The sequence below is a fragment of the Haliaeetus albicilla genome, chromosome 8, assembly GCF_947461875.1.
Source record: "Haliaeetus albicilla chromosome 8, bHalAlb1.1, whole genome shotgun sequence".
NCBI lineage: Eukaryota > Metazoa > Chordata > Aves > Accipitriformes > Accipitridae > Haliaeetus > Haliaeetus albicilla.
Window position 1 is genome coordinate 44,909,290 of NC_091490.1, and position 10,268 is coordinate 44,919,557.

Consider the following 10,268-nt stretch of genomic DNA (forward strand, 5'->3'; position numbering starts at 1 on the left):
TTCCTATCTCTCTTCTTCCTACTTTCTGTTTCTCTGTCTATCCCTTTGTCTTGCTTGCTGTTGCTGTTTATTTTTGTCATTCTGGATCTCACTGTCCCTGTCCTCCTTCCTGTTCATCTCTTACTCTCTGTGACCCTTTGTGCTGCTTCCTGCCCCTTTTTTATTCACCCTCCCTCTCTCTGCAGGGCTCCTGATACCTCTCTTTCTAAATTCCCCACCCCCCCTGTGCTTCTCACGGTCTCTGTCTCTGTCTTTCTCTCTCTCATTGTCGTTGCTCTTGTCTGTCACGCTGTCTTGCTTCCTGTCCCGTAGTTTCTCGCTGTATCCCTTTGTCCCGCTCCCTGCTTGTATTCGTATTGCTCTCTGTCCTGAGGACCGTCCCAGTTTTTTATCTCCGTCCTGCCACTGTCCTGATTTTTCCTTCTCTGCCATGTTCCCTGTCCCTCTTTCTGTCTCTTTTCCTCTGTCCCTGCTGCTTATTTCTCCATCTCTGTCCAGACCCCTGTCCCTTCCCCCCCACCCCGCCTTGCTGTCCCTCTGCCTTGCTTTCTTTCGCTACCTTTTCTGTCTGTCTTTCTCTGCCCCATTCCCTCTCCCGCCCTTTCTAACTGTGTCCGCCTGTCCAGCTAGCTGTCGCTTCTTTCTTTTTTCTGTTCCTCAGTACTTTTTTCTTTTTCCGTATCTCTCTCCCACTGCCCATCGCAGCTGGTTTTTTCCCCTCCGATGCTGGCCTGCTCTTTGTCCCTTTTGTCTCTCTGTGTCCTTCTGTCATGCTCCCTGTGTCTATTTAATCCCTTCATCTCTGTCCTGCAGCCCGTCGCTATTTTTTTTTCCCCTCTTCCGTCCCTTTGTCCTGCTCCTCGTCCTTGTCTCTCTTTCCCTTGGTTCTGCCTCCCGTCCTTTTCTCCTTTCTTGCTCCATCTCTCTGTCCTGCTCCCTATCCCTCCCGCGCTCTCTCTGTTTCTGTGTCCTTCTCCTTGCCTTTCCCCATGGTCTCTGTCTTGTACCCTCTTTGGTTTTCTTGTTTTCTGGGTGGCTGGGCCCGGCTACCCGCGGGGGTGCTTTGGCTGGGGGGTTTGGGGTGGGGGCCTGGCCGTGCCGGTGATGGCGGGGAAATAAAGCCTGAAACGGCAATCGTGAAGCGACGCCCTGCCTGTGCTGGGGCTGCCTGGCAGAGGCGTGGGGCCGGGCCCTCCGCAGGTCCCGAGCACTCCCCGAAACTATGCGTGGGGCCCCGGGGGTGCAGGGCTGTGGGGTGGCTACGCTCAGCGTCGCCCGTGGGCACTGCAGGGTCAGAAATGGAGAACAAGTTTTCTGTTCCTGGGGCTTGACAACAGGCTCGCGTGGCTGATGTGGGGGCTCGGAAACAGACTGAGCTGCGCGGCTTTGGGCCCAGAAACAGAGGTCCGGCCCTGCGTGTTTGGGCCTTGAGAACAGGCTCAGCAGCCGGGTTTTTTGGCTCCCAAATGGGCCCCGAGTCAGCTGGTGCTGGGGCCAAAAGCGGGAGCCGGCTTGGCTGGTTTTGCAGGCAGGTGGGAGGGTGTTGGGGGCTGCGGGGGGAAGCGGGGGACGGGCAGGGTGCGTGGACCCTCCCCGGAGATGGGGGTCTGGTTGTGTCGGACGCCGAAGTTTGGCAGTCCGGCACGCAGGCCGAACTCAACATCTGTGATGGTCTGTGGGGGGGAAAGGTGCTTTTCAGACCCCACGTGCCCTCTTTGAGTCCAGCTCTTCTTTCTGCGCTGCTCAGAATAGTTGTTAAGTAATTAATCGCGCAAACTAACGAATATTTATTCGGCGTGTGACTCTGATGTTTAATCCTAATGCTCCAGTTTTGACAGCAGTTGATAATACAACCTTATGGAAAGCCCAGACCGTTGCACGTAGCTGGAGCTTGTAAGGAGAAGCAGCTGAAATCAGCCGGAGCTTCAGTGCGGAGCTGGGGCTTCAACGAGCCAGAACTGTAGCAAGCGGGAGCTGGAACGAGGCGGGGTGTCCGCTGTCTGGAGCGTGCATTAGCCAGAGTCAAAAGTACCTGCGGCTGTAACGAGCAGGAGGCGCGTTTAGCTGGAGCGTCTTTTTGCTGGAGCGTCCGTCGGCCGGACTGCGCTCCCAGCACGGCGGAAGAGCGGCCGGGCGCAGGTGGGGCTGTCCGCAGCAAGCCGCTCCGAGCAGCAGGGAGGTGAGTTGTCCTTCTGCCAGCGGGGAGCCCGGCCTCTTCCCTCGGGCATGCAATCCACGCCGCGCTCCTCTCTCTGCGTGGAGGGTCTCTCCCGGTCCGTTCCCGCAGGCAGAAGCGAGGTGGGGGTCCCCCGTCTCTCCTGGGGCAGCCCCCGCTGCGAGGGGGCACGGGCGAGGTGTCGTCGTCCCCTCGGTACCGGGCAAAGGGGAGAGAAACCAGCCGGCGGGAGCTCCTGGGGTGCAGAGCCCTTCTGGCAGAATCCTCCCCTGTCTTTTCACCGTTGGCTGGGTGTGACAAGCAGGTTCATTTCTTTGTCTCCTCTTCTCCCAGTGTCACCTTCCGCGTCGCACGAAGAAAATCCTGCGTGGTCAATTCCGCTTGCTGCTCAGGTAATCGCACGTATTGGGCTGGGGGAGCGGAGAGAAACACTTGCGAGTTCGAGGGCACTACAGATGCTCCACGTTAAACCCACAGAGAAGGCAAATATGCTGCTAGTGCAGAAAAGGTGATGGAAAAATTGCTGTTAACAGATCGTGCCCTGTTCCTGAACTGGTCCCTTGATGTGTTTTTGTTTCAGGGGAAAGAATGAAATTTCCTGTCTGGTAAATTCAGAGCTGCCTGTTAGCTTCTTCAGGGTCGAGTGTTTCTCTTCTCTCTGTTCATACTGCTTTTATGGGCAAGTTGGAAATAGCCTTTTACTTTTTTATGTATAACTGAATTTTTAGGAATATGTGGTGTCCCTGTAGTTCATTTTTGAGCACCTAGATGAGCACCGAAACCGGTAACTCGCGGCGTAGGGGAAACCAATCTGGCGCGTGCAGCTGTGCTCGCAGGGGTGCTCGGTGGCTCCTCATCAAAACGGCAGGCTGTGTGCGTGGACATCCGTAGGGTTGCGCTCTGGGTCCGAGAGCGTTAACGTATTTTTGCTGTTGGAAGATGGAATGGAGCGTGTGCCTGTTAAATCTCAGGGCGGTCAAAAGCTAGGAGGGACCCTGAGCGGGTTTGGTGGCACAACTGCGGTTTTAAAAGATCTTGACCGTTTGGAGCAACGGCCTGGAAAAAATGATTCCTTTTTTGCAGCGAGGCAGTTCACGAGGACAGATGTGTTGCTGTGCTCTTTAGCACAAATACTCAACTTGGGATGTATAGGGTGATGAAGCCTCGGCTATACTAAGGCTTGAGAAAATGTATGTAGGTCTCTATGTCTGTCACCTGCGTGTATCTAGGAAAGTGAGTTCTAGTGAAAGTAAAGTTGCCAGTGAGTCAAAAAAGAAGGGAGAAAAAAAAAAAAGGCACGGTTGTCTGAAAAATGCAAAAGCTCTAGTGGCCTGTGTCAACAACTGTACCGAAGATGACGCAAAAATACTTTTTCCTCCGCTCAGTCGTACTGTCTTCACAAACCTTCACAAAAAAAAAAAGGCAGCTTTGGATTCCTACCCAGTTTTATGCTAAAGTGTTGTGTGTTTTTTTTTTTTTTCCTTCTTCTCTCAGCTGGATGTCAGCTGCCACCGTTTCACCCTGGTTGCCCTTTCTTCTGCCGTGATGGTATGAGACAGATGGAAAGTTTCTGTAGTGGTCTGCATTTGAAGAATAGTTTTTATTTGAAGAATAAAGTAAAGAGGATCTGTAGGGTTTAGGGATTATTCCGTGCGGGGCCGGGACGATAGAACACCAATATGATGATTAAAGTCATCCCTTTATTGAGCTTAGCTGATCATTTTTATACAATTCTCTAAGTTGTTTAGAAACTCTGATTGGTTGCTGCATGCAAGCATTTGGTGTCCACGCGCACAAGCATAAACGGTGCTTGGTTACATCGGTACTGTCCACGCGCACAAACGTAAGATAAAGTTAGTTATACCCGCTCTGTACACGCGCATAAACATAGGACATAATTGGCCGTATTAATTAGAGCATGCAGGACTTGTCTTAGTCCAATTGGTCGAGATAAGCCCCTGAATTGAGGTTGTTTGTGCCAAGTTCCCTTTATCATGGAATGTGCACCTGTGTTTTTCTAATTGGCATCTTTCTTTTTCTCTCTTCTTGTTTATTCTGTTCAAGGCCTTCTAAAAGCGTCTGGAACGCTCCTGTGACCATGAGCTACTTGTAGGCCCAATAACTAAATTCCCTATAACTGAACACTACAAGGATCCAGCCAGCAGCTGCAGACAGGAGATAGCCTGCCTCTCCAGGTGAGGATGGATCCTTCTTCGTGTAGTCCTCAGCAGATCCGATCACCAGTGTGTACGGCAGGGTCTGTATGTGTAACCAAAACCACAGTACAGTCATGTAGTGTGTGTGTGCATGTGAGGCTGTGTTTCTAGGAAGCCTCATATTGTAAGAGCTGTAAGGCACCAATCTATTCTCTTAGGTGGATGACAGTCAAGTGACTGCAGCTACAGAGGAGGAAGGGAGAGGGAGAGAGAGACAGACATGTCTGAACTGTCAAATTCTCCCAGCAGCTCCAAGAGCGGGAGGTACAGTGAGTCCTGGACCCCTGGGGCTGTGTCACCCCTCTTCTGCATCCCAGTCCCTCCCTGCCCCCACCTTTTCTTTCTCTCACTGCTTTAATTTTTTTGTTTTTTTCTTCCTGTACCTCTCCCTCTCTTGTTCTCTAAGTCCCCCTCTTTCTCTGTTGTTCTGCCTCTCTGTTTTCTTTTTCTCTCTGCACTTCTGACCTGTCCCATTCCTCTTTTTTTATCCTCTGTTTCTGCCCTGCAGCCCATCACTACTTTTTCTTTCTCCATCTATCCGTCTGTCTTCTTATCCCAATCTTGTAATTCCTCCCTGTCTGCCCTTTAGCCCTTCACAGTTCCCGCCGCTCTCAGCTGTCTGATGCTGTGTCTCTATTTTTAAATTCCTTTTTTTGCCCTGTGTTCTGGATACACTTTTACTTTCTTAGATTCTTTTGTTCCAGGTCCCTGTCCCTATGTTTTAACTTCTTCCCTCACTGTCCCATAGCCCATTTTTGTCTTTATTATTCTCTCTCTGTCTGGTTCCCTGTCCCTATTCTTTATTTTCCCTCTCTCTTCCCTTTAGATCATCAGTGTTTTTGATATTTCTCAGTCTCTCTCATCTACCTCACTGTCCCCTTTTTTAATTCTTCCTTCTGCCCTGTGGCTCATCACTAATATTTGTTTTTCTCCATCTCTCTGTCTGGTATTCTCTCCCTTTTTATTAGTTCCTCCTCTCTGTCCTGTAGCCCATTGCTACCCGCCCCCCGCCGCCCCATCTCTCTCTGTCTCCCTTTCCATACTTTTCAATCCCCCCTCTCTGCCCTGTAGCCAATCAGTGTTGTAGTGAGTTTGTGTGGCAAGCTGGGGCAGGGGAGTGGGCAGGGGCTGCAGGGGTGGGTTCTGTGAGAAGACACCAGGACTTGCCCCCATGTTGGGCAAAGCCAGTTCCAGCTCCAAGATGGAGCTGCTACTGGTCAAAGCTGAGCCAACCAGCAACCCTGGTAGCACCTCTGTGATATGTAAGAAGGGCTAAAAAATGCTGTGCAGAAGCTGTCAGTCCTGCAGACACCAAAGTCAGTGAAGAAGGAAAAGGAGGAGGTGATCCAGGTCCTAAAGCAGATTCCCCTGCAGCCTGCAGTGAAGACCATGGTGACACAGGCTGTCCCCCTGCAGCCTACGGAGGTCCATGGCAGAGCAGATATGCACGCTGCAGCCCGCCAGAGCAGGCGGATGCACCCAAAGGAGGCTGTGACGCTGTGGAGAGGAGCCCACGCTGGAGCAGGTTTTCTGGCAGGACCTGTGGCCCCATGGGAGTGACACCACACTGGAACAGAAGAAGAACATGAAGAAGGAAGGAGCAGCAGAGACAACTTGTGATGAACTGACTGCAACCCCCTGCTCCCTCTCCCCCTGTGCTGCTTGGTAGGAGGAGGTAGAGAAGTCAGGAGTGAAGATGAGCCCAGGAAAAAAAGAGAGGGGTGGGGGGAAGGTGTTTTTCAGATTTGTTCATATTTCTCATTATTGTACTCTGATTTTGACTGACAAATTAATTTCCCCAAGTTGAGTCTGTTTTGCCTGTGCAGTAATTGGTGAGTGATCTCTTTGTCCTTATCTTGACCCACAAGCTTTTTTGTTGCATTTTCTACCCTGCTGTCTTGTTGAGGAGGAGGAAAGATAGAGTGGCTTGGTGGACACTCGTCAGCCAGGCAAGGTCAACCCACCACAGTTTCCTTCTATCAGGCTCCCTGTCCCTATTTTTTAAATCTTGCCTATGTTTCTTGTATGTCATCACTTTTGAAACTTCCTACCTCTCCATCCCTATTTAAATTCTTGCATGTTTCTTAAACCCAGTTGCTTTTAAAATGTTCTTGCTACTTTTCCCTCTCTTTGTCTCCCTGACCTTATTTTAATTTCTCTCCTGTGTTTCTTGTACCCTGTTGCTTTTCAAATTTCGTTCTTAACATCTCCCTCTATGCAGCTTCATGTACCTACTTTTTGATTCTTGTACTCTGTTGCTTTCAAAATTTTCTTTCTAGGTTTCTTTCTATCCATCTCCCTGTCTCTAGTTCTTAACTCTTCCCTCTCTGTCCTGTACCCTGTCACTTCTTACATTTTCTTTCTACATCTCCCTCTTTCTACATCTCCCTGTGCCTATTTGTTAGTTCTTGCCTATGTTTCTTGTATGCTGTTGCTTTTTAAAATTTTTCTCTCTACCTGGCTCCCTGTTTCTTTTTTCTAGTTCTTGCTGTTTCTTCTCCTGTATCACTTGAGAATGTTTCCCTGTCCCTTGTCCTGTCTTTATCTTCCTGTCCTGCCCGTCTCTTCCCTTTCTCTCCCCTGCTTCCTATTATTTATTCCTCCATCTCCATCCCTGTTGTTCTGCTCAGTCTCTCTGCTCTTCTCTCTCTATACCGTTTTCCTGCTTCTTGTCCCTCTCTTGTTCCCAGCATCCAATTTCCTGGCTCCCTGTCTTGCACATCTGTGTCCCTCTGTCCTTCCTCCTGCTTTTCTCTTCCCTTTTATCCTCCCATCCTGCTGCCTTTGGGCACTGAGCCTTGTAGCCAACTCATTGCCAGGATTTCTTATATGCATTAATGAATAAATTTTTCCTGCCTCCTCTGTCTCCCTGGATGTGGGTAGGTGCAGGGGCAGGGATGATGTGCTGTGGGGCTTTGGCAATGGCCCCTGTTCCTGATGGGCTCCAGCTGGGGCTGGGATGGCCCCAGGTGTGGCCAGTGAGGCTGAGGATGGGGCTGGCCCTGCTGTGTGAAGGGGCTCAAGCTGTAAAGGGGGCTGCCTGGGTAGGGGAACTGGCTGAGGAGGGAGTGCACGGGGGTCTGGCTGGTAGGTGCTTGCAGCAAGGAATGGCCAGTCCCTGTGGCAAGGAAGGATCCCTCTGAGCTGTCCCTGGCCTTTGTTGGCTACATGCGTGAGCCACCATGTATCAAAGCAAGCCTTGTGGGTGAGGAGCATTGAGGCATCCGCTGCGTGCTGCCGAGAGGATGAGGGTCAGGCAGCTGGCACTGGGGAGGAGGAAGGGGCAGAAGCAGAGAGAGAAGCATCGGGGCGGTGAAGGTCTCCTGCCGGCACCAGGAGCTGTGGTGAGTCGCACGTCCTCTCCTCTACATCCAGGCCCACCTCTGCCTCCCTTCTTTGGACATCTGCTTGCCTCCCTTCCTCTGTCTCCCTCTCTGCCTGCCCACCTATGTGTATGGCTCCTCAAAACTTGTTATTCTTCTGTCCACTCTGCCCAGTACCCTGTTGCCTTTTAAATTTTTAATATGCCTCTCTCTAACCAGCTTCTTCTCCCTGTTTTTTATTTTTTCTGCACTGCCTTGTACCCCATGACTTTGAAAATTTAATTTCTATGTCTTGCCCTCTCTGTCTCCCTGACCCTATATTTTAATTCCTCCCTCTCTGTCCTGTACCCAGTTGCTTGAGACTGGCTGGGCATCGGTCAGTTGGTGGTGAGCAATTGTTTTCATTTGCTGGGTTTTTTTTCCTCGTACAACTTAAAAAAAAAGTCTTTTTAATTATTAAACTTTTTATATCAACCCATGAGTTTCTTACATTTACCCTCCTGATTCTCCCCCTATCCCACTGTGGGGGAGTAAGTGAGCAGCTGTATAGTACTTAGTTGCCAGCCAGGGTTAAACCACGATGCTACATCTACTTTTATGAATCTGCCTATTGCTATTTTTTAATTATTTCCTGTCTGGTGTGTACCCTGTTGCTTTGAAAATTTGCTTTCTATGTCTACTTTTATCCAGTTCACTGTCTTTATTTTTTATTTTTTTCCTCTCTGTCCTGTGCCCTTGTGTCACTTTTAAATTTCCTTTATATTTCTCAGTTTTAGTTCACTGTGGCTATTTTAAAATTTTTTTGTCCTGTACCCAGTCACTTCTTAAACTTTCCCTCTATGTCTACTTGTATCAAGCTGTGTATCACTGTTTTTTAATTCTTTCCTCACTATTGTGTACCCCGTTGCTTTTTACTTTTTCTTTCTATGTCTACTTTAACCTATTCACTGTCTTAAAGTTATTCCTGTCTGTCATGTAGCCCATCACCTTTTAAATTTTCTTCTTATGTCTGTCTGTTTAGTTAGCTGTCCCCATTTTTTAATTCTTTTGTCTCTGTCACGTACCCTGTTGTGCTGGTTTTGGCTGGGATTGAGTTAATTTTCTTCCCAGTAGCTAGTATGGGGCTACGTTTTGGATTTGTGCTGAAAACAGCATTGATAACCCAGGGATGTTTTTGTTATTGCTGAGCAGTGCTTGCACAGAGTCAAGGGCTGTTCTGCTTCTCACCCTGCCCCACCAGCGAGCAGGCTGGGGCTGAACAAGGAGCTGGGAGGGGAACCAGCTGGGACAGCTGACCCCAACTGACCAAGGGCTGTTCCAGACCATATGGTGTCATGCTCAGCATATCAAGCTGGGGGAAGGAGAAGGAAGGGGGGACATTCAGAGCGGTGGCATTTGTCTTCCCACGTAACCGTTACACAGGATGGAGCCCTCCTTTCCTGGAGATGGCTGAACACCTGCCTGCTGATGGGAAGCGGGGAATGAATTCCTTGTCTTGCTTTGCTTGTGTGCATGGTTTCTGCTTTACCTATTAAACTGTCTTTATCTCAACCTGTGAGTTTTACTTTTTTTTTCCTGATTTTTCTCCCCCATCCTGCTGCAGGGGGGCAGCAAGCAGGCAGCTGGGTGGTGCTTAGTTGCCAGCTGGGGTTAAACCATGACACCTGTCACTTTTTTTCAAATTTGCTTTCTATGCCTACTTTAACCTATTCACTGTCTTTGGTTTTTTTAATTTATCCTGTGTCCCTGTACCATCTCACTTTTTAAAAATTTTCTTTCTGTGTTTATTTGTTTGCTGTCCCTATTTTTTAATTTTTCCCGTATGTCCTGTAAGCGGTTGCTTTTTAAATTTTCTTTCTATGGCTAGTTTTATACAGTTCACTGTCTATATATTTTTAGGTTTTTTGTCTCTGTCTTGCACCCCATTTTAAAAAAAATTTTCTTTCCATATCTCTATTTATCTCTCCCTATTTTAAAATTTTTTTTCCTGTCCTATATGCCATCATTTTTTAAATTTTCTTTCTATGTCTACTTTTATCAAGCAGTGTATCACAGCTTTTTGATTCTTTCCTGGCTGTCGTGTACCCTGCCAATTCTTACATTTTCTTTCTCTGTGTCTCTGTATTATTCACCCTATCCTTATTTTTAATTTTTTTCCTAGCCTTTCTTAATGCTGTCACTGTTAAAATTTTCTTCTGTGTCACCTTTTATCCAGTTCACTTTGTTTTTTAATTTTTCCTGTCTTGCACTCCATCACTTTTAAATTTCTTTTCTATTTCTCTATGTATTTTGCTGTCACTATTGTTTATACTTTCTTGTCTGTCCTGTAGCCTGTTGCTTTTTAGATTTTGTTTCTACATCTTCATTTCTTTAGTTCGCTGTCCCTATTTTTCATTATTTTCATTTTTCCTTATCCGTCACTTTTTAAAATTTTCTATCTCTGTTAACCAGTTCTGTCCCTATTTTTTAATTCTTTCTGTCCTGTACCCCATCACTTTTTAAATTTTCCTTCTATGTCTACTTTTATGATGCTGCATATTACTGGTTTTGATT

At 48.2% G+C, this 10,268-nt stretch overlaps 1 long non-coding RNA gene across 1 annotated transcript; it reads left to right on the forward strand.

Moving 5' to 3' along the window:
- The first annotated feature begins 4,322 nt into the window (after window positions 1-4,322).
- LOC138686323 (uncharacterized) lies at window positions 4,323-5,841 on the forward strand. The gene is made up of 3 exons (XR_011325653.1): window positions 4,323-4,437; window positions 4,551-4,656; window positions 5,767-5,841. It is a non-coding gene; the product is annotated as an uncharacterized lncRNA (long non-coding RNA).
- Window positions 5,842-10,268: the final 4,427 nt, after the last annotated feature.